Source organism: Danio rerio, chromosome 9, assembly GCF_049306965.1.
Source record: "Danio rerio strain Tuebingen ecotype United States chromosome 9, GRCz12tu, whole genome shotgun sequence".
NCBI lineage: Eukaryota > Metazoa > Chordata > Actinopteri > Cypriniformes > Danionidae > Danio > Danio rerio.
The window spans coordinates 6,550,135-6,577,712 of NC_133184.1; the positions used below are offsets into that span (position 1 = coordinate 6,550,135).

A 27,578-nucleotide genomic window follows, 5' to 3' on the forward strand; every position below is an offset into this window, starting at 1 on the left:
GAAATATTGTTGTTTGTTTGGTTTTACTTCATTGTTTTTGTGGATGTTTTGTCTCCAATGCATGTTTTAAATGGACTGAGACAACAGACTAAGCCGTTTGACCAATCACAGTAGAGCAGGCTTACGTAGGAGAGGGGTTGGAAAAATAATAATTCGAGTCTCTGATAAACGAAGTGATGTGAAAAGTATATTATAAAAAAAGTGTTTTTTGACCTACAATGCATGCCTGATCACACGAGAACACGAACGTAGTTTGTTAGTTTAGTAGTTAATTCGTAGAAATTTGTTTAATCGTACAAAAATGTAGGATTTTATAAAGGAGGCGTGGCACCCAACTCCACCCCTAGACCCAACCATCATTGGGTGATGAGCAGACGTACAAAACTGTATGAATTAGATCGTACGAATTCATAAGAATTAGCCACTAAATCAAAATGTTACGAATTGCCGTGAGATTGGATTGTGTAAACCTATTATAGGAGAGCTCCGAAACAAATTAAGGAATCTTTAAAATAACATTAAGAGGGATAATTTATTTATTTATCCCATAATATGAGAATTTAAAAAGGTCCAGGTAAGGCTGCATGACACTAAAAAAAAATTGGATATACTATATTGTTGTTCAGTATTTCGATAACTTTATTTCTTATGATATAATCCTACTCTAGAAAAATGCTACTTTTTAATAGTCATGTTTTAAATCATTTATTTATTAATAAGGCCAATAATACAATATACAGCCATATCGCACTGCTAAGAGCGTGATATTGTGTTTATGCATCACTTCGACGGCACAATAGTGTATATAATGAAGAAAATCAAACACTGAGAGTCTAAAAACTATTTTTTATTAGGAACTATGCCGTTCATTCACATCTGCAGCTGACGTCAAAATAGCAGAAACCGTTACTAATTCACCAATGTTACTTTAGAGCTAATGTTTGAATGACTCTATATAGCATAATTTCTAAAGTGAAGACAAAACAGCTGATTTTGCTCACACTTTAAGATTATAAGGCTGAACTTGACTTGAAATGCCATCCATCTACAGAGATATCTTCTTACAATGTTACAGTCTACAGTATTTCTCTGTTGCAATCGAGATATCACAATAATTGACCCCGACAAAAGCAACGCAATCACTACCAGACTGCTGTTGTGTTTGCGATAAGGAAAAACAATAAACACATGCTGACTTTGCTTCTTTCTTTCTGCCAACACAGCACACATTCCTGATTTGCAAGCAAATCTGTATAAATACAGCACTACAACATACAAAAGAGAAAGATCGACTTAGAATATCACTTACCAGCATACCTGCCAACATGTCTCTGAAAATCCGAGAAACCAGGGGGAAGGGGTGTTGGAAAAGTTCGGGGGTGAGGTCTCTAAATAACACTGTTGAGAAACAGAATAGGATGCAGAAGGTTTTAGGCGGCTGCTGCGATCGGGTACTGTTCAAAGTTGGCGACCTGGGGATGTTTATAGACTGTACCAAAGAAGGGGGGGGGGGGGGGGGGGGGGGGAATTATGGAAGTTGTCCGGAAGAAATAAAAAAATGGGATGGTTGCGGAAGATTGGTCTGAAATACAGGATACTCCCAGGAAAAAACAGGAGTGTTGGCAGGTATGCTTACCAGTTTAATAATGATTTGATTTGCTGTAGTTAGAAATCAGACTGTTATAATCTTCTAAGCGTAAGGGCTTATTATGAGGTTCTGTCGCCACCTTGTGGATAGAAAATGTCAACCATCTTTGGTCCACTCTATGGCAGTCTAATGGCCGGCGACGAGCTGTCTCTAAGAAATTCTTAATATTTTAAAATCGGCACTATTCTTACAAATAAACTGCATAGTTGCAATCTAAACAACTACATTCTTGACTAAAAAGCCTCAAAAGTACATTATGTTGTCTAACAACAGCAATATTTGTCAAACTGTAGAGTGTCTCTTTGCTTGTTTCTGGCTGTATGTGGGCGGAGTAATACACAAAGGTGAAGGGTAAAGAGGCCTTTGTCTGATGTTACTGGCAAAATATCGCATGGCTATTAGCCAATCAGATTCAAGAACCAGACAGAACTGTTGTATAAATGTTTATATCAGTTTTATATCTTCTAAACATGAATTTTGAGCACTCTACCTCGTAGATATCTAAAAAAAACAATAATGATACGACAATTTTTATTTTTATTTCATTGAATCTTCAATAAACCACATTGGAGCATTATTTCCTATTCTCTAGTACTAACTGCACTGGTGTCAGCTGTTAGTAAATGTGGCCAGTAGTTTCTTGGGGCTCTTTTATCCTCTTAGTCAACCGGTTGATGGACGACTAGTTGACTACCCAAAACACAAGCCTAGAGGCAATGGCCTAAGCACACCCGTGGCACTGATCCAACAAACACACACTCCACTGCTTCATCAGCAAATACCTTCATGTGCTTCCATGAAAGAGTGGCGTGAGAGGGAGAGCGCGTGTGTGTTCTCTTTCTCTGTAGGAATCCCTTCCCTTCATGAATAAAGAAGAAGTGTTCTGCACACTCAGCCGACATGCAATTCACACTGCAGCGCAAGCAGGGCAAGGCCAGTGGACACACACAGAGAAAGCAGAGCAGGGGTACTTACACAAAGCAGTGGGTCGGTGGGATCTACCACTGGGATGAACTAAGGGGTGTCTAAATAGTTTAACTAAGATCACACACCTACATTTTACAGATATTCTAGGATGGCACACATAATCACCGCATTTAATTCATGACCCGATGCATACTGAACACTTAAATCGCAAGAGTTACATTCTACAAATAATCTATAGGCAAATTCTCATTTAGTCAGGAAAAATGATAGCAGGGTTTGCCAAAATGTACAAGGTTTTATCTTAAGCATTTAAATAATTTCTATTGAGCACACTGCCACTATCACTGTGCCTAAAAAGGCATCAAATTAAAGCGAACTGTGTATTAACGATTGTGTCAAAATGGACAATATTTAAGGCCGTGTTTAGATGTAAACCATAGATATATACACTAGATGTCGCCTGGCCTATTGTTGTCTATTGGACAGAATGCGTCAATAGCGCCGCCATCTTGCTACAGGGTAGCGCTCCTTTGAAATGAATGTTCCATGTTTCTGGCAGCACAGCATCTCGTTGTCATATTTCTTTTGCATTGTTTGCTGATTTTATTCAACAAAACTAGCATAAGCCGAGTGTTTAGTGCGAGTTGGAGCTACTTTGCCTTATGGTGAATGCAGTAAGTGACTGTTATCATCATAACGTTACCTGATTAGCATAAAAGTTCAGAACATACAAAAACAGAAAAAAACATAATATTACCTATGAAATGTTCTGCCTTTGTGCTTTGTTTTCTTTGTTTGCTCGTTTCTACACCCGTAGACAGCGCTAAAGTCCCGCATCTTCACGTAATAACACTGTCTTGACTAGTGCGGTTGAATGACATTTGTCCTGGGAGCACTGTACCAATGTGGCGGCGCTATTGACGCATGCTCAGGGTCCCTATGCGATATCTAGTGTATATATCTATGGATGTAAACACTAGGTTTTTCAATGGTTTTCTAACACATACATGTCTACAAATGTAAGACTCCGTACAAAGCACGTTTGCAGGCAATCGATAGAGAGGGGCGTGTCTAACTATCCACTTGTTAAGTCATGAAGTATCCGTGACATATGAAATACTGTTTCCAGGTCCAAGCTGCTACTCATTTGAATGGAGTATATGCACTGCTAGTGCTTTTCAGCCAATGATAAACTTCCAGTGCAAGCTTAATGTGATTATTTTCAATTTCATAAGGTTCCTATTACATCATCGATGTTATAATGTTAATAAAATACATTCAGTTAAATAAATCCCTTTGGTTGTTAAAGCGTAAAAAGAGAGGAAAAACTGTTTAAATGCAGGCACCGTCATTAGCTGTAGGCTAGCCCAGAAATTCAATTGAAAATACTGGGGTAAAATTAATTTCAATATCTGATATATATATATATATATATATATATATATATATATATATATATATATATATATATATATATATATATATATATGTATATATATATATGTATATATATATATGTATATATATATATATATATATATATATATATGTATATATATATATATATATATATATATATATGTATATATATATATATATATATATATATATATATATATATATATATATATATATATATATATATATATATATATATATATATATTGCGATTTTGGAAAGTATTGCATCAAATTGCAAACGTTTACCATTACCATTTGTTAAGCCTCCCCACAGACTTTAATAGAGGGATTGGACTCAGAAGCCGCTTCGCATGACCTCACACTTGACAATCGGATAATGGAGATATCAAAAGGAGTTAGGTATTGTTGGGTTATAGACATTTTGGTTTTGGTGCTTTTGAATATCAACATAATTTGACAAATTCGCTTAGTGCTCCTTTAAATCAGCTTACTAAAAGAGTTGACATTAAGAGACCACAGTAAAGTTCTCACACTATTCTTCTTGTATGATCATTTTAGTAGCAAAATCTTTAGCCATTTCATAGTGTGCCTGGGTCAATGTACAAATATCAAAGCCTGTTTCTGTTAAAAAAAAAAAAAAAAACATAGTAAGAAATGTATTGCAAGTAGGGCTGGACAATAAATCGATTTACATCGATTTGTTTGAATGAAAATTGGTTTTCACGTTAACACATGGCGCTTCCCTCTGGGTAAAAATTGTTTAATTAATATTCTTATTATAAAAGTCTTGTATGCAATTATAAATAGAGCTTGTGAAATTTGATCTTAATGATTTCATTTTCATTTTAATGACTTCTTTTAATTTTCTTTAGCATTTTTATTTCCTATAATTAATTTTGATAAGGTTACATAGGTCATATAAGTTAATAACCTTCAACTCCAAGCCATTTTTGTGGGGGGGAAATAGATTTTAACTGTAAATCAATTTTTTTGGGTCAAAAATAAATAAATAATAATAATAACAATAATAATCATTTCAAAAAGGCCATATCACACAGCCCTAATTGAAAGTCTGCAATTTTTAGACCCATGTTCTCTTGCAAGTTTGTATTTGACACTTAAGACTGTAATTGGAGTCATAGCAAAAAAAAGAAAAGACAAGAAAAGAAACGAAAAAAACAAACATTTTCTCAGAACTGAAATACATACATTAATAGCTGTAATTTTTTACAATGTCAAAATCGCAAGACAGAAAATTTGATTCTGAGAAATAAAATAAAAAAATAGACCATCTTGTAATTCAGATTTTGTCCCCCCCAGAATTATGATTTGTTTCTTGCAATTTTGATTTAAGAGAGCAGTTATGAGAACTGTACTTTGAGTTGTCAAACACTTGTAAGGTAAAGAAAAACAACAATACACCTCATATTTTGCCTCAATAACTAGTAAATTGTTAATTAGTAAATGATTTATCATCATTACAGAAATACAAGTAATATTATTAATGCACTAAATATTATAAAGGTAATATTTTAACAACATAACGAAAGTGACAAAAGCATTTAGGAAACAACACAATGCTTCTATAGATACCTAAAGTATGACTTTAAAATCAATTGCAATATTAAAAATGCAAAACAGTATTTTTAAATTCAAACTTCAAATTCTAAAAGCTGAATTGGTACCAAATAAAATGAAATCCTCCAAAAAGATCAATTGTCACAGAACAAAAAGAGCTTCAATGGGAATGGAAGGCCAAAATGTAGAGAAAAAGCTGTTTGTTTTGGTACATGCTGAACTAAACTCTTTAGAATAAATATTACGGTGCTATAATCCACAGCATTAAACAAGTGTAGCCTATATTTAAAATCTACAGATGGATGAAAATGTTAAGCCTTAAAAGGCACCATATCTTACCAGGAGTGACCTTGCAGATTATGGCTGAATGTGGCTTGGTCATACCAGAGATTTACGACAGACTCCCAGAAGGAAGAGTGCCATAACAGGAAAGAGGAGAAAAATGGAAGCAAGAAATAAAATAACCTGTGGGGAAGAAGAACAGAGAAACCAAGATAAAAGAAGAGATGATGGGATTGTCCGTCTGGTCCCATACGTCAAACACTCTAAGAAACGGTCAGAGTTCAAGCTGTACTGTCTTAGAAGAACTACCAGAGGAGAAATTTCTCAGAAATCCCGATACTGCAGGGGCGATTTCAACCTCACCCATGTTCAAAGTTCATTTATGAGAGCGAACAGGGTCAGAGATGAAAAACAGGTAGGATCACGTAGCTTTAGATGTAAACACAGCCTAATTAAAACATATGCTAAGTCCTACTCTATCTGTTCTCTAATCTGTTCCCTCAACTGAAAGGAAAGGAAGATGAGAAAGATTCAATAGTATCATATTCACATTATGATGTATATCTCTATGTACTTTGACTTCCAAGAAAGGATTCGGGCATCCTCAGATAGTTCGCTATAGCTTTCTAGGCAAGGCAAGGTAAGTTTATTTATATAGCACATTTCAAACACAGTGGCAATTCAAAGTGCTTTACATTAACAAGAATAAAAGAAGCAAGTATAAGAAAAATAAAAAAACTAATAATAAAAATAATCAAAAAAAACATAAAAACAGATCAAATGTGTTATAAAAGAATGAAAGAGAAGAGAAAAACATATTAGTGCAATCTGTTGGACGTAGCACAGTGCTCATTCAGTAACACAGCTAAACAGATGTGTTTTCAGTCTTGATTTGAATGTGCCTAATGTTGGAGCACATCTGATCATTTCTGACAGCTGATTCCAGCAGCGGGTTGCATAGTTGCTGAAACCTGATTCACCCAGCTTTGACTGAACTCTTGGAATTTCTTGGCTGGTCAAGCTGGTTTTAGTTGGATTTGGCTGGTCATTTTCCAGCCTGACCAGCTAGGACCAGGCTGGAAATGGCTGGAAACCAGCCTGGAAATGGCCTAGGCTGGCTTAAGCTGGATTTTTCAGCAGGGTGATCCTAGAGATCTGTGTGATCTGTTAGGTTTGTATTCAGTGAGGCTATCTGTAATGTATTGGCATCCTAGGCCATTTAGTGATTTATAGACCAACAATAATATTTTAAATTCTATTCTGAATGTAACTGGGAGCCAATGTAAAGACCTGAGGACCGGTCTGATGTGCTCTGATTTCCTGGTCTGAATCCTGGCAGCAGCGTTCTGGATGAGCTGCGACTGTCTGACTGTCTTTTTGGGAAGGCCAGTGAGGAGGCCGTTACAGTAATCCACCCTGCTGCTGATAAAAGCATGAACAAGTTTCTCTAAGTCTTCACTGGAAACAAAGCATCTAATTCTAGCAATGTTTTTGAGATGATAGTATGTTGATTTACTAACTGCTTTAACGTGACTATTGAAACTCAGATCTGACTCCAGAGTCACACCAAGATTCTTGACCTTATTTTTTGTTGTTTGACCTTTAGTGCCAAGGTTCGCATTCAACTTGTAGAAATGCCAAAGTGTATTTACCTGTATAGAGACTACGACTGTTTAAATATTGGATATTAATAATGACTGGATGAGTTAATCATCATTTTAATGAGTCTTTAAGATGACTAAAAATAAAAAAGATGACTATCTTTTTTCGAAAACACTTGATCTATAATTACCAGCACTTTCTAGTCAACAATTGTTCTATCACTTATTTAAAAAACACGGTCCTGCTTTATATTAAGTGTCGCTTATACCTGTGTACTTACATGGTAACTAGATGTGTAAGTAGTATTTAACTACAGTGTATGTACACACTGGTACATAGTATTTATTTGTGTAATACTAGTGTAACTCCACACATGTAACAACACACTGAATAGAAAGTTTAAGTTCAAATGTGTAACAGGACATTGGTAACAACACTAAGCACTTGTCTTTAACTAGAATTAAGTGCATTGTGTAACAATATTGCGAGTGTTTTTCCACTTCCACACCTGTTTGCATAACCCTCAGCTCTCACTCAGTGCTGTGTACCCTGCTGAAAAATCCAGCTTAAACCAGCCTAAGCTGGTTGGATGGTTTTAGCTGGTCGACCAGGCTGGTTTTAGAGGGGTTTTGGCCACTTCCAGGCTGGTTTCCAGCCATTTCCAGCCTGGTCTTAGCTGGTCAGGCTGGGAGATGACCAGCTAAAACCAGCTTGACCAGCCTAGCCAAGCTGGGAGTCCAGCCAAAACCAGCTATATCCAGCTTAAACCAGGCTGGTCAAGCTGGTTTTAGCTGGATTTGGCTGATAATTTTCCAGCCTGATCAGCTAGGACCAGGCTGGAAATAGCTGGAAACCAGCCTGGAAATGGCCAAAATCCCTCTAAACCAGCCTAGGCTGGTTTAAGCTGGATTTTTAGCAGGGTAACACACTGCATGGAAGGTCATTTTCAGAAACCCATAATAGGGGCTCTTTAAGATATCACTTTCAAGCTCTATTGACCAACCCTAATAAGAAGGGGAAGAAAAAAGAAAGAAAGAAAAAAGCCCAACTGTTTATTTAGCAATGCCAAACACTTAGGCACAATTGGATCCAGGCAAGCAGAAAACCAAGTTAATTAAATTAAATGGAGCAACAGCGTCCAACACTGCTCCAAACAAACCCTCTGACAAAACAAAGCAGCAAACACTTACCGCACTGACAGAATCAGACTTGACAGTGACAGCAGCAGCACATGAAGCTCAACTTCCTGCCTCTCGCTCGCTGTCCCTATGGTACATCTTTGTTTGGAGTGTGAATTTCTCATGCCCTTCCTCCGTCTTTCTTCTTCCTTTCCTTCTATCTCTCACCCTGCCTCCAGCTCAATCTCTCATCTCTTCTTCTATGTGGTTGACAGCACAAATTTGTGGTCGTGACCTTTATCTCAGAGGCTGGCTGTGAGTGTTCAGGCCCTGGGCAGTGGAGCTGCGCAGCAGTCACAGATATCCCGACACAAATGCACACACAGCCGCCGGCCACCTACTCACAGATAATTAACCTCACCGTCTCCAACATGTGGCTATAGTCAACACGTGCTTCTCAACACATTAAGCTCCTCAAACATTTGCAAGGTGGTCAGACTGCTACATTCTTGAAATTAAATTGGTAAAGCCATCGTTTAGCCAGAAATGAGAGTGGTGTCATGATTTAGCTATACCTATCTGCTAGGACTAGGTGATTATTCAAAATAAAATTGTAAACATGATTCAGCAAAGCTGCATTTGTCATGTACATCTTAACAGGTGAAGCACGGGTGTGTGAAATCTAACAGTAAATGCCCTAGAGGGCGCTCTTGAGCGCCAAACTCCATGTACCCATGAAGAAGAAACCCAGGAAAAGCCCATAGCATAGTGTTACAGTATAAACAGAAGATTTAACTGCTTTCATTGATTCAATATGACTAATAAACACACAGCTACAAAATCAGCTCATAAAAAGATTTATTTCCAACACTCGACTGAAGTTTGGAGCAAAAACGTGTTATTATATCTGGTATTTTCATGTGTAGCATTTCACTGAGAAGCTAAGTAAACAGCTGTCATCATCACAGAACAATCACAATGTTATTAATGTTCGATTGAAACTATTTTGATTCTGAACATCACTGTACTATGAATCAGTAGTAAGTGCTGCTCCATCTGAAAGCATGTACTGGATGCTTACTAGATTCATCTTTACTGACTAAATGCGCATGGAAACTGCCTTTGATTAATCACCCAGACCTAAAATCAACAAGATGTCCTAAATATGACACACAGACAGCACCAAGTGACGCACAGCATCACTCTCTCTCTCTCTCTCTCTCTCTCTCTCTCTCTCTCTCTCTCTCTCTCTCTCTCTCTCTCTCTCTCTCTCTCTCTCTCTCTCTCTCTCTCTCTCTCTCTTTCACATATACACATTATATATGTGTATAAATTTATTTATTAATTTATGTATAGAAATTTATTCCCGCACGAAAAGAAATCTTGGGAATCGGGAATGCAGACCTCTTTGTATTTACCACGTCTCTCTTCTCGTTCGGTCGTAACCGGAAATACTGCCAAACTGCAGAGGTTGTGTTCTTTTTCGAGATCAGGTCACTTGGGGCGCGACTCGCCATCTTACCTCACCTCTCTCTCTTCTCTCTCCTCCACACTGTCCCGTGATGACAATCACGCATACACATTTTAGGCATTAAATAACTAATACTTAATATTTAAAACTTGTCTCTTATTTAAGTGCATTGTTTTTTATGACGGCATAACAGTATTGAAACTGACACCGTTGCTATTTTTAGATCCCGCGATATACCATATTACCGTCCAAGCCTAACTGACACAGTTTCAATTTACTAGAACTTCTATGTTAAACTGCTTTGACACAATGTACATTGTAAAAGCGCTGAAATAAAGATGAATTGGATTGATTATGGAAAGCATGGCCTCTATTTTCAAAAGTTTCCATTTCAGTCCGTCTTTACTGAACCAAACAAGGCAAGTTAGTTGAGTTTACAAATTAAAACAGGTAATTTAGTGTTTTCAAAATGAATATTTACGTGGGTTAAACATGTAGGAGTAGCATGGACACCAGGTATAACCATAACAAAACTTTTTGCATTAGCAAACAGGAAGAGGGAGAATGGCGAAATAAATATTGTAAACTGGGACAATGCAATGGCTGCCGCTATATACCAATGTGATAAAGATTGACCCATCTGAAAAATCAGCCTACCTCCGAACATAGGTTAGGAAATTCTGCTAATAGTGAATGATTGGGTATTTAAAGTTTCTTAAGGACAAAAAGTTCATATATGTATATTTAGGCATGTCAGCTACCTTTAAAGAGCTTGAACCATTTCAACCTGACTAACCTTCAATGCGTGGACAAAAAATGGATAAAATTAATAAGCAAAAGCTGTACATGAATGAGGGGCGGCATGGTAGCTCAGCTGATTTGAGTCCCGGCTAGGTCAGTTGTCATTTCTGTGTGGCTTGTTTGTTTGTATGATCTCCTCATGTTGGCGTGGGTTTCCTCCAGGTGCTCAGATTTTCCCCACAGGTCAAAAAAAATGCTCTAAAGGTGAACTGGATGAACTAAATCGGCCGTAGTGCTTGAGTGAATGTCTTTACTTGATTAAACCATCCTTTTACATAAATGTCTTGCTTTGGTTAATCAAGAGCAATCATATTCAGAGTCAAAACTCCATGACCTCTAGCTACACCTAAGTTGTGCTCTTTATCGCGAGCCTGTCTGGGCGAGGGGGAGGGCAGGAGAAGCATCTGAATCAGCAGGGCTCAAATCTGCCGCTTACTCCGAGCTGCACTGAAGCACTTAGAGGCGGTGTTGAATTTCACACTGCTGTCCTGCATTACCCTGTCCAGTCCAGAATGGCCATTTCGCTGAGGAAATTCAAAACCAGCAGAGCAGCTAAGAGCAGGCGACCCCTAATTACAGCTCAAGAAGCCCTTTGCAGGGTGTTTATGACTAGAAAATGAATTAAGGATTGGTTCAGTGTGCATGGCAATTGGGCGCTAAACAGAAAGACTAAATCTGTTGTGTTCTTCCCATGCAGAAAGGAAAATGTAAGTACCTTCAAAGTTGTGTGTGTACAGGAGAGAATATTACACAGAAAGATGATAGAACCTTTCATAAGGAGTCTGATATCAGATAGTACGAGAAAACACAATCAGCCTACCGGACCAGACGATGACTAGATAGTGTTAGTCGGCAAGCTCACGTACAGTCTGGACTCGGTTCACTGGCTACCTGATGCATATTGCTCAGAAAACTGGAAAGCACTTGCAAAGATCACAAGATCCAGCAAGATTGCCAGACGGTACTGAGCTCCCACAAGCCAGAACGAGGACGTTTTATCAGTCTGCCAACAAAATTGTTAATGCTGTGGCACTTACTTACATACAACTACTTCATTTATTATACATAAAATGTTGTACTTGTGGTGTGCTGTATCGTCAAACTGATACAGACTAAATATATGTAAGGTGTCTTTGGACCCTTTCAAAGTGGTAATGTCTTTGGCCCATGAACATTTCCTGCTTGTTGTCAAACTATTTCATAACTATAATAAGATAGATAGAAGGGTTTGGATGGGTTTGGTTGAATGCATGGATAGATGGATAGGTTTGGGTGGACGGATGGGTTTGGACAGGTTTGGCTGAACGGATAGATAGATGGATGCGTTTAGGTGGATGCATGGGTTTGGTTGATAGGATGGATAGATAGATGAGTTTAGATGTATTTGGTCGAATGGATGATAGATGGATGGGTTTGGTTGAATGAATGAATGGATAGATGCATGAGTTTGGATGGATTTAGTTGAATATATGGATGGGTTGGGTGGATGAATGGGTTTGGACAAGTTTGGTTGAATGGATGGATAGGTGAATGGGTTTGGGTGGATGAATGGGTTTGGATGGATTTGGTTGAACGGATGAAAAGATGGATGGGTTTGGATAGGTTTGGTTGAATGGGTTTCGGGTGGATGCATGGGTTTGCTTGAATGAATGAATAGATAGATGGATGGATTTGGGTGGATGCACGGGTTTGGACGAATTTGGTTGAATGGATGGATGGATTTGGATAGATGCATGGATTTGCTTGAATGAATGGATGGATAGATGGATGGGTTTGCACAGGTTTGGTTGATGGAGTGATAGATGGATGAGTTTGAGTGGATGGATGGGTTTGGTAGAGTTTGGTTGAATGGGTTTGGGTGGTTGGATGAGCTTGGTTGAATGGAGGGATAGATGGATGGGTTTCAGTGGATGGATGGATGGATGGATGGATGGATGGGATTTAAAATGGATGGGTGGGATTGGACTGGATAGATGAATGGATGTATGGATGGATGGACTGTTCAAAGCCTGATAGCCTTAAATATAGCTGATGTAAAAGTTTTGTCATTCTAGGTAACGCAATTCAAAAAGGTACTGTTAAAAAATGATTATAAAAAAAATGATGAGCTATTTATCAAATAATAATATATGGTTAATATAAAATTAGTTCAGATTTCATTGCTATGCTTCAACAAGTCCAAATAAAGAAGTAATATTAGTGATGAAAAAATTATAACAATAAAAATCTAAACAGTGCTTGCCCTTATGCAATCAATCAATTAGTATTACCTGTGCAATACAAACCAAACCTAATGCTGGCAAGCTATAATCCTGGCAATTGGATGTACGACTATAAAAAGAGCGATCAGAGGATGGATGGAAGCAGCAGCCAGGACTGTGATCCAACAAAGAGAGAACAAAGCCAGAAAGAGAAAGGATGCTCTGTGCCGCTGTATGTCTGAGATGGTCCCTGGAAAGCATGTGAAAGGAAGCGGTTCAGCCAAAGGACAAAGTCTAGTTCAATTTCCCAGTGAGTTTTCACACGATCCTCAGTAAAACAAAAAAATCTCCTTAACTGCTAATAGTTACTCATGAGAACGTTCCCCATGGTCAACAAACCTCGTTCCCTTAATGTAAACACAATTAACCAAACAATGCCCTCGTTAAATAAATTGCCCTTTCTAAATGAATGCCACCACAACGGCACTGAACACCCAGATTGCAACTCACACTAAACAAAGTCTGCATGGAAAACAAAGCTAGAGCAGGCTTTTTAAAGCAATGCAAAAATGCCTGAATATGAGCAATCATCTTTTGCTATGACTTCTGCTTAATATGACATTCAATTTGCCTATAAGCCAGCAAACTCAAATTTATTTTTAAAATAAATAAATCACACAACACAATCCAATGACAATTCTTCAACTATTTTACATTTCGGTGAATTGGTGAGTAACTCGTTTGAATTCATACCAGGGGTGTCAAAATTAATATTTTTTTACAGTGCATCGCAAAGCAGAAGAGGACAATATTGGTATTGGTTTAGAAACAGACCATAATAGTTATGATGTGTGATTTAAGATAACTGATTTTAATTATATAAGGGAGTCGAGACACATGTGCCAGTAGCATACTATAGCCTTAAGGCTGATTCATACTTCTGTGTCAAGCGCATGCGTATGCTATCGCGCAGCCTAAGCGTGGACGCACAGCCCTCTACCCTCTCAAAAAAATGTAACTACGCGTCACATTGACACTTAGTGCAAACTCTGTGATTGGTCGGCTTGGAAGGGCTGCCAAGTGTGGGCGGGAACGAGAGCTGCGAGAGTCTATTGGAGCGAGTGTTTACAAGTGTCGCGTCCCGTGAAGGACCTCCAGGTGAAAATTTTTGTTTTGTGTTTACCTTATGGTTAAAGTTGTTGCACGTCTGCCAGTTCCTGCTTCAAAATGAGCGAGTTTGAACCACTTGTACATTAAGGAAGCATTCAGAATAAACACCAGCGAAGAAACTCAACACAGAGGAACAAAAACACCTCACTGCCAACTAGTGTTTTGGAAGTGTTATTGCAGAGCAACAGAGACAGTGCGCAGAAGTATGATTGCACAGCTACGCGCATTGCATGTGCCGTGGGTCATGTCGATCAATTGACACAGTATAAACCAGGCTTTAGAAATAAAGGTACAAAATCTGTCACTGGTGCGGTACCCTTTCAAACTGTACAGCTTTGTTTCTAACAGGTGCTTAAAATTATTATTACTACCTAAAAAGTACAAATGTGTACATCGTAGCAGCTTAAAGGTACAAAAGTAAACCCTAAAGAAACAAAAGTGAACCCTAAAAGGTACAAAAGTGAACTCTAAAAGGTACAAAAGTGAACCCTAAAAGGTACAAGAGTAAAACCTAAAAGGTACAAGAGTGAACCCTAAAGGTACAAAAGTGAACCCTAAAAGGTCAAGAGTAAAACTTAAAAGGTACAAAAGTGAACCCTAAAAGGTACAAGAGTAAAACCTAAAAGGTACAAGAGTGAACCCTAAAGGTACAAAAGTGAACCCTAAAAGGTCAAGAGTAAAACTTAAAAGGTACAAAAGTGAACACTAAAGATACAAAAGTGAACCCTTAAGGTACAAAGTGTAAACTAAAAATACAAAATTGAACCATAAAGGTACAAAGTGTAAACTAAAGGTACAAAGTGTAAACTAAAGGTACAAAGTGTAAACTAAAGGTACACCAGTGAAAACTAAAGGTACAACAGTGAACCCTAAAAATACAAAAGTGAAAACTAAAGGTACAACAGTGAACTTTTAAAGGTACAAAAATGTACAGTAAAGGTACTATGTCCACATGTATTGTACAAAAGTGTACCTTTTGAAAAGTAGCATCCCATTGGGTTTTACAGTGTGCAAATAGAAATGCTCCAAATTACAAGACTGTAAAAAGCTCCATTTCTCCCACTCTTTGAGTCGCAGAACACATTCCTGAACATGTCATTGTCACGTATTTGATGTTTGATGCAATTCAAGAAGCGTGTTTTCTTTGAAAGGTTCAATTCATTTATATGACTGCTTGCATTTAATGACAAAATTATATAAATATAAATAAGAAGTGAAATTCTAAATTCAGCCGTCTAATATTCTAAATATTCACTGTGATATCGAACTGAACCAAATCAAAGACATGATGATAATCGTAATCAAAATGAACTAGTGAACACTAGGGTAACATATCGTCATGATATCGCAATGTGATCATTCGCAATAGTCACATCCCACTTCATCAATTACAATTCATGATTTGTTTTTTGAGGCCTTTGACTGTAAGATGTTAAAAGCCTTTTGGCATAATAACTTGTACCTTTTGTAACTTTAATAACAATTAATTTAATTTTATTTTTTATACAACAATGACTAAGCAGTATCATTTAACATTTAATTATTCAATTGCTAGACCCTAGTACTGTTAAGACTCCTCGGAAAACAATAAAGCACTGTTTATTTTTTGGTATCATTTTATTTACCAATCGATCTATCTATCTATCTATCTATCTGTCTGTCTGTCTGTCTGTCTGTCTGTCTGTCTGTCTGTCTGTCTGTCTGTCTGTCTGTCTGTCTGTCTGTCTATCCATCCGTCCATCTATTGACAGATATCACAGAAGAACAAGATAGCGCAATGCTAGAAATTCCAATATTTTGCATCACCTGCATCCCTAGATTACATCCTTAATTCTTAAAAACTTATTTTTATTCCCTACTTTTTCCCCAGTAACTGTTGTATTAAGGGATGCACGTTCACATTAATAATAAATAAAAACTCACATCAAACAAATCCATAGGAAGCCAACCTGGTAAAATAGTTATGTTTTCCTGTGAGAACGGTTTGAATTCATCCCTAAATGAGATGTCCATACGCTGTCATCGTTCACAGTCACTTTGCAGGCTCTGAATATTCCATGAGGAAAAAAAAAAAAGGGAAGTTTCTTGCTGATTTAGAGGAACAGTCTATGGAATAATGGCGCATGATCGCTTTCACAGTCAAATCTCTTTAGTCTCTCCACCAGTATGAAAAACAGTGCTAAAGAGAAGGGGGAAAAAAATCATACGTGGTCTTTAAATCCAATCCAACCCAAGGAACGACATATTTTAGGCGCGCTAAGAGTGATTTGCCGGATAAATCCTCTTTTTCACTAGAGGCACGGCGACCAAATCAGTTCCATCACTGCTAAATCAGCTGTGCGCATAATGGCCGCTCCAGATTACAAATGATTATGATAAAAATAACAAAACTCCAGCCTGACCTTTAACCGGCATCTGTGCGCTCTATTAGATGGGGCGTCTGTCTCTAGAGCCAACAATCTGGGCCTTTTCTCTCTTATTTTTTTTTTTTTACGAAGGCCCTTATTTTGGGAAAGATTAAAATTTGCTGTAGATCAAGACGTCACAAAAAAGCAATTTCCAGCTCCAAGCCACAACTCCACCATGACGTGATCTTGTAGATGCGAGTCTTTCCCTCCCAAAATGATTTCCACACTCTACATGTATAGATCCGAGACGATGACATGTGGGATTTTTGTATAATACCATAGAGATCCGTTCTACAGACTTTGATTGCGGATTTTAAAAGGCCACTTTCACAAAAATGTACATTTACTACACAAACTGTTAACATTTTAGCGGACATCCACCCAGTAAGGAACAACGTGCAGCCTTAACCACGGGTATGTGATAAATCAATACATTTACAAAATACTAAACCACAAACCATCTGCGGCTACGCCGAATACTTGCAAGACTCTGCCAAATCCATAAACACTGTAATTACAGCCTGTTATAGAAAAGTTAAAGTACATTTAGGTCAAAGTTCTGAAGGGGCCAGTTGTGGAGGCATCAGCGTAAGCCAGCCGAGAGATGCAGAAAACACTTGGCTTGCAAGATTTCTAAGCCGGACGCAATTACCAACAAACACAAACTATAATTTCAAACAAATCACGTCTGGAATGGCAAAACCAAACATGTCTCTAATTGACTGATTCATCTGAAAATCACAACGTACAACATTTCTGAATGAGAGCTGACAGTTCTGATAGATTTAGACATAGATAGTAACTTATCCTGCAAAAAGAAAAAAGAAACTGCGGAAGAGCAATTCCAGCGTTACAGACGTAACATTTACAGTAAAAACTCAAAACATAAATTCACATCAAAGGTATATGTTAATATTATATTGAAACATCTATCCAAAACAATGAACCACAGAGTTACGGGATCAGAAATATATCAATCTGTAAACATTGTTTATATTTTAAATAAGAAAAATAAACATGCTTTATAGATGTGAACAAAAAAGTCTGTGAGTTTACAGAAGGGCTGGACGACATGGCAAAAAAAAAAAATAATAAATCTAGGTTTTTTTCATAAAGTTTGACTGATTTACGATTTCTTTTTTATTTTATTGTGTGATTTAGGAGTCACCAATCTCAGTCCTGGAGGGCCGGTGTCCCTGCAGGGTTTAGCTTCATCTTGCCCCAACACACCTGCCTGGGTGTTTCAAGTATACCTAGAAAGACCTTGATTAGCTTGTTCAGGTGTGTTTGATTAAGGTTTGAGCTAAAGGCTGTTTCTCAATAGGCCTTTTTCACACTTCCTGGTTCCGGTAAGCGAAGCAGTGTACCACAACATCCGGTTTCAATGCGACGGAGCAAGAAAGAATGGCAGGATCATCTCATCGCTGTGATTGCTGCGTTCCCAGCTGCTTCAACTCAAAAACGACACTCTTACTTTAATGACCACGATCTCCCGAAAGACGAAGGACAGGGAAAATCATGGATGACAATATTAAAGGGGGTTGAATGCCGTTTCAAAATATATGTAGGGAGTACATTCTTATGCTGTATGCATTTCAAAGTGGAGATTATTATGTTTCATTAAAGACTGGTGGTCTGTGGTTTATTTTGATGAGTAATTATAATATAGACAAAACTCCAGTTAAGCTATCTGCTTTCCACAAACAAGTGCTCATCATGGTCATTTATCCCTACATTGTTGTTATTTTGGAATAATAGACAGTTCATACAAATGCAAATCTCTTTTTTTTTAATTGGTTTGACAGCAAAATTATTTGTTTAGTCAGTTATATAATAAAGATAGTATACTTTAATGTGTTATTTAATCTGTTACTTTAATGTGTTATTTAATGTGTTAATGTTTAAAATGTTATTTGCTGTTCTTTAAATAAATAATAAAAATGAATATTATCCACGAGTAGGAGCTAACGTGTTTCCAGACTTGAGAAAACCTCACGAGCATTAAACAACCTGTAAGTTAATGTATTAACCGATAGCAACTCGCCTGTACAGCTACCTCGCCATTCACTATATCTGACTCTGAATAAATAGGAAGGAGGGGGTTAGAACAGTTTACAGACGGGACTACTGACATAAAACTCATCCTGCTGGATGTTAAATAGCCAGGTTAATCTAGTTTACGAATGGCTTGAATGAGCAGATTTTATGCTCTTGGCTGTGCACCTTACTGGAACCTGACGTTGCAAACGCTGTGTGTAAGACACGTTTTCTGCACAAACTCTGCAAATCGGTATCATCTTTTAAATGCTGTTTTATTAAGGCAGTTTTACACATTCACCGAACAACATCTTCCTTTCCAAATTATGGCAAAGTTGACCGTGAGAAAGTCATCCGCTGTCCCGAGGCTGTCATGTCTCTGCGACTCCTAGCGAACCCGGAAATATCGATACACTGCTTCGAAGGGCGCTTCCGGTGTTCAATTCCGCTGTGAAAAAGGTCTATAGAGCTGCGCCCCAAATGGCACACTATGCACTCATGCACTATATACTTATGCACTTACACACTCAACAGGATAGTATATGCATGTAGTGGCGTCACAAATGACACACTAATGTTTTTTTACTAAGCGGAAATTCAAACCGTTTCCCTGATGACGTTAGACGGTTGCCAAATCAGTGAAATAAACGACCAAATTATCAAATAATACCTGCCGTGAGTATTGCCGCATTCACCATCGGGAGGCGCTATAATCACTCTCGTAGGAGAATTTTGCTTTCACCATCCAAAATAAATAAAGTTATCTAACATGTGCACCCGATAGCTCCGCCCCTTCCGCTACGTAAGCAAACCTGCGGTCGTTGAGTTTGTGAAGTGTCCATCATTATACACTTCAGTTTAGCGGCTGGATGAGTGCATCATCCGGGTAATTAAAGTGCACTTATGATTTTTAGAGTTTTCAGTGTGAACGCACTACTTACACTATTTATACTACAAAATGGCGTAGAATAGTGCATAAGTATGCGATTTGGGACGCAGCTTATGAGTTCTTCAGCGGTCTTGCATCCTCGTGTTCTCGTGTAACGCCATCATCAGCTGCCAAAGTTCAGTTCCAAAACTCAAGACCGCAAGAACGGAGGATGCATGAAACTTCCCGGATGTGATCTTGATATCGAAAATGCACCGATACAGACTTGAGCACCGAACTCGCTCTGGGAGTCCCAGAGGTCATTGTGACTGGAGGTGGGAAGCGCAGCATTTTATCTAGATTTATTATTAAAGTTCAGAGATTTAACTTATTTACCTCAGGAGCTTCCCTAAATGAAACGGTGAAAGTAAACATCACCATGGACATCTTAATAAAGGAATAAACACATCAAGGGTGTTTGTTTGCTGTAATTCGTATTAAAATCTGTATTATTTATGTTGTGCAGAGTATATGGATAATGTTTTTATGCAAAGTATATATTTCGAATAGGGGGAAAACAATATATCCTTGTATGAATGCTGTAATGTTTAAATCATTTTCCATTTAAAACGCATGAAGGTCATGTGACCATCAGGAAGAACGCAGCATCTCCTTTCTTACTGGACGTGTTCTCTGTTCTCGTGGTCTCCTGAGTTTGTTCTTCCGAGGACACCTGGCAAGACCGGTCTCCACAAGAAAGCAAGTCCATTCTCTGCGTTCTTGGAATTGAGAAACCCTCCAGGAACAAGTTTGGTGACCGCTGGTGTAATTAGTCAACTTCAAACATTACAACAACATGACTGAAGTAACATTTTCTTTATAAGTAACTTGAAAAACATCTGGTTAAGGAACGTTGTATTTTTAATGGTCATGCCATGTATAAATTGGTCAACAAGGTGTATTTTTGTAAATATTGCAATTGCAGGAATACAGATGTATTTTTTTGCAAGTTTTGCTGAGCTTAGGAAAGATTGGCTGTCAGCTCGGCTTTGACTTTGTCTTCTTCTGATTGAATGACAGGTTGTAATGCTGCTGCCATTTTATTAATGGACTGAACATGGGAACTGTAAAGCCTAAATTAACCCAATGCTTGAAGTTGTGGATGTATAGCAGGAGCAAATAAAAGCACCAGATGTGTGTCTAATATAAAATAATATACTTATTCTACCCCCCCCTTTTTTTTTTTTAAATACCGATCATTTGATGTGGTTTGCACCTCTCTCTGTATTATGCTGCCTCACTGCCTGTCTGGGTTTTAACTAGGTCCGCTAAATGACGTCATGGGGGTGGGTACTTTCACTTCTCATTGTTACAGCTGCTCACCTCAGCTCTTGTTCAAAAACCAAACTAAGATCAGCGCGGTTTGAACTAAGATCGGTGCGGTTTTTCACATGGCGGGTTTTTACGTCTTTCATACATGTTGAGATCGAGTTTATCGAATTGATAAGAGAATATGTCTTGACAATCCACACAGACGTGACTTAGTAAAGCGTGAAGTCATGCAGGATTTTACTTGATGCATTAGTCTGAATGTAAAACCCCTCGTCAGGCAGCGCTGGAGTAGCATGAGAGTCGACCAAAGCGCGATTGAGGTATTAACAAAAGAAAAATACACAACTTAAGACACTTAAATGCTTGCATTTGTTGTATCTGCCCCAGCTCTGCGATGAATGCCAGCAACTTCATGCATTGGGTTAAATTAGGCTGTCCAGTCTCAGTCCGTCACTACCATGACTGAAACCCAGACAGGCAGTCTGGCAGAGTAATACAGAGAGTGAACCAGCGCATTGGTGCAGTTATAATGTATCTAATATTTTTATTTTAAAAATCACGATACTTTGATTTAATATAAAAATCAAATCGTCTTAAAACGCAAATTCTAATTAATCATAAAAATCTAAAAAAATAAATAAATTAATAAAAAAATAAAAAATAAAAAATAAAAAAATCGCCCAGCCCTAGTTTAAACTGTACAACAGACTTTGTAGAATTTCTGTGAATTAAACTGCACAACCTTATATAGAACAAAAAAATCTATAGAACAAAAATGATTGATTTTATTTTATTTGACATTTCTGAAGAAGTGCCACTTATGTGACTTTGGTAAATCAAATTTAATTGTTTGAAAACAATGACAGAGATATTTTGGAGTATTTTGAGGTACTGTAAATTACAAGCTTACACAAAAATCAATATTTTGGTGAAAACTTTTTTTTTTCATGGCAAGGTTGACATTCGCATGGATTTGCTCAGAAGTGATAGCGGAAACCACAATTCACAAATCTTGATGGCAAAGCTCAAATGGAGAGAAACGCTTTGAATGAACAGTCTTTTGTTTGGAGATCGGTGGCTGGTACTGAGAGAGGACCGCGTGCGCAGCACATTCCAGAGCCTTGGTCCAAAAAACAGCACATTTGTAAATGAGATCAGTAACAAGAGAGCTTCAGGACATTTTTTGTACTATTTCAGGACTAAAAAGAGTATTCAGCTTTCCTAGTCCACAAAGATAAAAACAAAACCACACTGCCACTGAGGTGCTATATTCAAATCTTAAATTGATAAGAAATGTTTCAAGTCATTTTCACAATATATTTCCAACTCCTAAAAAGGCATGGTATAAGATTCTTTCCCAAATTCCCATATTTCCCAAATTATGTTTAATAGATTCAGGAATTTTTTGCAGCATTTGATATAGTATTTTTTCTTCTGGAGAATGTCTTATTTCAGCTACAATAAAAGCAGTTTTAAATATTTACATTAACTATTTTATGGTCACTATTATTAGCCCCTTTAAGCTATATATGTTTGAATGTCTGCAGAAGAAACCACTGTCATTCAATGACTTGCCTATTTACCCTAAGCCTTTAAATGTCATTTTAAGCTGAATGTTGTTAGAAATGAGTAATTAAAACTATTATGTTTGGAAATGGGTTGAAAAAAATCTTCATTCCGTTAAACAGAAATTAGGGGGAAACTATAAAGGGCCGCTAATAATGTAGTATATGGTGCAATGACCAGTTTATCTCGATTAATATTTTTTTATAATTGTTAGAAGCCAAAATCAAAATCGAAACTAAATTTTGATTAATTGCACAGCCCTAATTGTAATTACCGCTGTAAAATAAGTTCCTTTTAAATGTCTGCGTAACAAACTAAAACTTTTTTTTTCCTTTGAACACAATATATTTTAGTTTCAGAATCATTTAAATTATCTTGGAGCAGTAAACATGTCAGGCTAAATAATTCAAATGAATCATTGACTTCTGCTCCCTTTCAAAAACACAGATTTCATTAAAATTTAAAACAGCATCATCGGATATCTTTTCTGCTGGACACACTGTAATCCTAAAAAACAACAAACAAAAATACTTAAAAACCTTATATATATTAAAGCAATGGTAAAGCAGATTTTGTCAGTTTTAAAACACTGAATTTTCCAAGCCGCGGTATACCTTGAAAGGGATTATCGTCCCATGCCTACTCCTGAAGTTTCAAAACTGCCAAGAAGGTTTTTTCAGGTTTTATGACCTTTGGGATGCTGCTTATGGCATTGTGTGTCTGTTGCATTACGTAAGCTCAGTTATGCTGTGTTTTATTGCGCAATGACAGACATTACGTGACACATACATGGGTTTCGTAACAAAGCAAGCTATTACCATGTTTATCAATCATGCCTGAGATTCCACAAACCTGACACTGTAGGCCAAACACACAACAGATTTTGACTCGTGAAAAGAAAGAGGTGTGGGTGTGATCAGTGTCAAGCTTGTCAAAAAAATCCCCACATCGTGCATACAAAACACAGACAAGAAATCCAACCTGGAAAAAAAAAACAGCCCGATCTCTCGAGGAGATGCAAGTATTTTACGTTTTGTCAGTTTAGTGGCTAATTCGTACAAATTCATACGAGTTCAGTCGTACGAAAATGTACGATTTTAAAAAGGAGGCGTGGCACCTAACCCCACCCCTAAACCCAACAGTCATTATGTGATGAGCAAATCGTACTAAATTGTATGAATTAGATCATAGGAATTCATACGAATTAAGCCTTATTTATACTTTTGCGTCAAGTGACCGGCATAACCCACGGCGCATGCAACGTGCGTAGCTGTGCATTTATACTTCTGCGCGCTGTCTCTGTCGGTCTGCATTAACACTTCCGAAACACTAGTTGGCAGTGAGGTGTAAATGTTCCTCTGTGTCGAGTTTCTTCGTTGCTTTATTGCTTTTCCTAAACACTTCCGGGATGTACAAGTTGCTCAAACTCGCTCATTTTGAGGCAGGAACCGGCGGACGTGCAACAACTTTAACTATGAGGTAAACACAAAACAAAAGCTCCACACTTGTAAACAATCGCTCGCGCCATTCGCGCGGCTCTCGGTCCCGCCCAGACTCGTCAGCGCTACCAAGCCGACCAATCACAGTGCTTACGCTGCGCGTCGTTGCAGTTACATTTTTTGAGAGGTGCAGGTCAGTGACGGCGACAGCCACGGCGAAGGGCTATGCGTCAGCGCCGTAGCATACGCCGGCGTTTGACACATAAGTATAAATCAGCCTTTAGCCACTAAATCAAAAAGTTACGATTGCGCTGGTAGAAACACAGTTGGTTTTGATGGAAACCCAACACAAGTGGTACTGTGTACCATAAGCTTTTTCAATCCTCCAAGGATGTTTCATGAGAAACTATAAAAATAGGATTATTGTCTTCAAAGTAGCCCAGTATTTGAGCCACTTACGGCACCTAAGCCGAGCGGGTGAAATCCCGACTGGTGTAAAATTCAATTATCATAATGCTGGGAAGTATGCAAGCCTGTGAAAGAGAGAGATGGGAAGGAAAAGAGTGTCAAGAAGAACCTGACCATAAATGTAGAAAAGCCACACAGCTGTAAATCACAAGATGCTCCTTGTTTACTTTGTGCATGAAAGAAACCATTCTGAATGGTTTCAAACAGAGAGTGTATTAAATGCACTAAATCTTTCTCGAAGGCCCGACTTTTCAAATGATCTGTGAGGCAAAATCAACTAGCTGGTTTTTAAGCAATGTTTTGCTTAAACTGAAAGTGTACTTTATGCTTTACTTTTCGTCCAGGCTCCTGATATGCAGAGCCCCCTCAAGCTCTACTTAAATAGCCAGCCAGAAATACACATTTGCTGATAATTTACTCACTCTCAGGGCATCCAGGATGTACTATAGTAGAGCTGCACAATATATCGTTTCAGCATCAATATCGCAATGTGTGCAATAGTAACAATGCAAGATATGCAATGTTGAGTCTGGGTTATAGTTGACCAGGAGCTAAAGAATCGTATTTAATTCATCCATGATGGAAATATGATATACATTTCAAAGCAAAAACAAGATAATTTTACTCCACTGACAAATAAGTTTGCTTGTTTTAAGAAAAAAACTCTTTTTGTCTTCTGACAAAACAATGTTTTTACTTAATCTACAAATTTTTAGATATTAGGACCAAAAGTGAGACAAAGCAAGTAAGAAAAGCATTTTTTCCATTATGATGATTACATTTTTTGTACCTGAATACTGTTCGACTCACCAGAAAACCGTTAAAATAATGCTATTCCAACTATTTTGTAAAACTGTATTTATAGGGCAATATTTATTGCAGAAAAATTCAATATCGCAATATCAGATTTTTCGCAATATCATGCTGCCCTATGCTTTTTTTCTTCAGTAGAAGATTAAAAAAGATTTTAGATGAAACCAAGGTCCTTGCCAATTCGTAAAAAGAATCCAATTGGCTATAAATACTTTGAAAGTGGAAACAAACATGTAGGAAAAACTAAATAAAATATTCAAAATCAATTCGAAAATGAAATAACCCTAGCTCCTAAAGATACCCAGAGGTCTTATGAAGAAAAACAATTGGCATGTGTAACAAACTTAGCATTATTTACTGCATTATCACGTTAAATCTACAGCCTCTGCAAACATTTCTGATCTATTCACGACATCCTAGAGAACAAATTATTTGTTTACAACGAAGATATGCGTTTTAGTTATTGGTTCTTATTCTGAAGGCTGCAGCCTATATCAAAAATAAGGATATGTTTGCATCTCGGTGACGCAGTGGCACAAGAAAGTTGCTGGTTCGAATCTCGACTGGGTCAGTTGGCGTTTCTGTGTGGAGTTTGCATGTTTTCCCTGCGTTCAAGTGGGTTTTCTCTGGGTGCTCCGGTTTCCCCCCACAGTCCAAAGACATGCGGTACAGGTGAATTGGGTAGGCTTAATTGTCCGTAGTGTATGAGTGTGAATAACTGTGTATGGATGTTGTGTATGAATATGCTTTTGGTTCATTCCGCTGTAGTGACCCCGGATTAATAAAGGACCTAAGCCGAAAAGAAAATGAATGAATGTTTGGATCTCAATTGGGTTGACTTTTCAGTCGATATCAATGTTTACCAGAGATATGGGTAAGCTAAATTGTCCTGTGTATTGCTGCGTCCCAATCCGCATACTATTCATCCTAAATAGAATTTAAATATAGAATTAGTATGTCCCAAACCATAGTATGTTAATAAGAGTATGCCAGAGGTTCCCGGATGGTTATTTGGCTATTTCCGGTAAAATTTTTAAGTGTAGAACTGTCCATACTCTAACTCAAATACATTGCGGGTTGGACGTGAATTCGATTAGAACTACAAACGCATGTGAAAATTGTAAATAAACTACAAACATGATGGCCAACCGTCAAGTAGAGAGGCTTCGGTAAAGATGTTTGAATGACTGTTAGTCAATATCTAGCCCACTGGAAAATATTTAAATCACATTATCTGGGTTATATTTCATCTGCAACAACAATACTGAACTTATATAAAGACGCGTTTGGACAATAACGTCTGAATGCAGAAATATCCAAAGACCTGCGGAGATTTCTCTGCATGAAAGACCTGTGAATGGGAGATTAACCTGCTGCTGCTGCTTCTATAAGCTAGGAAATTAAATACGACAGAAAAGTGGATGGTGTGTGGATGTTTAACAGGGGGCATAACCAACAACGATCTGTTAAAGAGGAAGCAGTATGTCCCAAAGCTTGCATACTCTTCTGTTGCACACTCCAAAGTATGCACTTTTCCTTCACAAAAACAGTACATTATTTTAGGGCTTAGTAAAAGTATATGCCAATTGGGATGCAGCATATGTGTGTGAATGAGAGTGTATGGGTTTTTCCCAGTGATGAGTAGCAGCTTGAAAGGCATCCACTGCGTAAAACATATGCTGGAAAAGTTGGCAGTTCATTCCGCTGTGGCGACCCCTGATTAATAAAGGGACTTAGTGGAAAATAAAATGAATGAATCAATGAATGTTTACCGGTTTCCAACATGTTTTCAAAATAACGTTTAACAGAAGAAAGCACCCTAAGCAAGAGTGTGACAGGCGAAGGGTGAGTAAACGATGACAGAATATTCATATTTGGGTGAATTATTCCTTTTACTTGTGGTTTATGACTCATGAAGGACCGCAGCTTAAAATCTTCCTTAACGTTCAACTGGTGAAAAGAAATATCATCGTCTTGAATGACATATGGCGTAAATATTAATAGTGATATTTTTAATAATATACTAAATACATGTAGCCTATTACTTTAACAGAGAATTTCTGGTACCCAAAACAAAAATAATTCCACATTTTCTTAAGAGCATGCTATATCTACATTTTGAGTTCTCATAGGATTAGAAAACGTCTAAGCAAATATTAAGTATTTGATATGGGCTAAACAGCGTTCAATAACACTGAAGTCTCACTTTAAATCAACATCAAACTTTCCTTCACTCCCAGAGAACTATATCCCGCACTTCTCGCGATGCTAATTCATTCATAAGACTCCCATCTGAATAAACAACATCCACAAACACACACACAATGTACGCAAGGGATAAGTATTCCAATGTATGTCAGGGAAAGCTGCTGTTTCACAATGTGGATGACTCCATGGCGCGTGCACACACACACACACACACTCACCA

The 27,578-nt window shown here is 37.7% G+C and overlaps 1 protein-coding gene across 4 annotated transcripts in view; it reads right to left on the reverse strand.

Moving 5' to 3' along the window:
* nck2a (NCK adaptor protein 2a) overlaps nucleotides 1–27,578 on the reverse strand; it is a 107,618-nt gene that overhangs the window by 79,457 nt on the left and 583 nt on the right. Inside the window, exon 2 of one of the 4 annotated variants that reach the window (XM_009304471.5) lies at nucleotides 5,914–6,039. The gene's annotated coding sequence lies outside the window, so the exon portion shown is untranslated. 4 annotated transcript variants of the gene reach the window in all.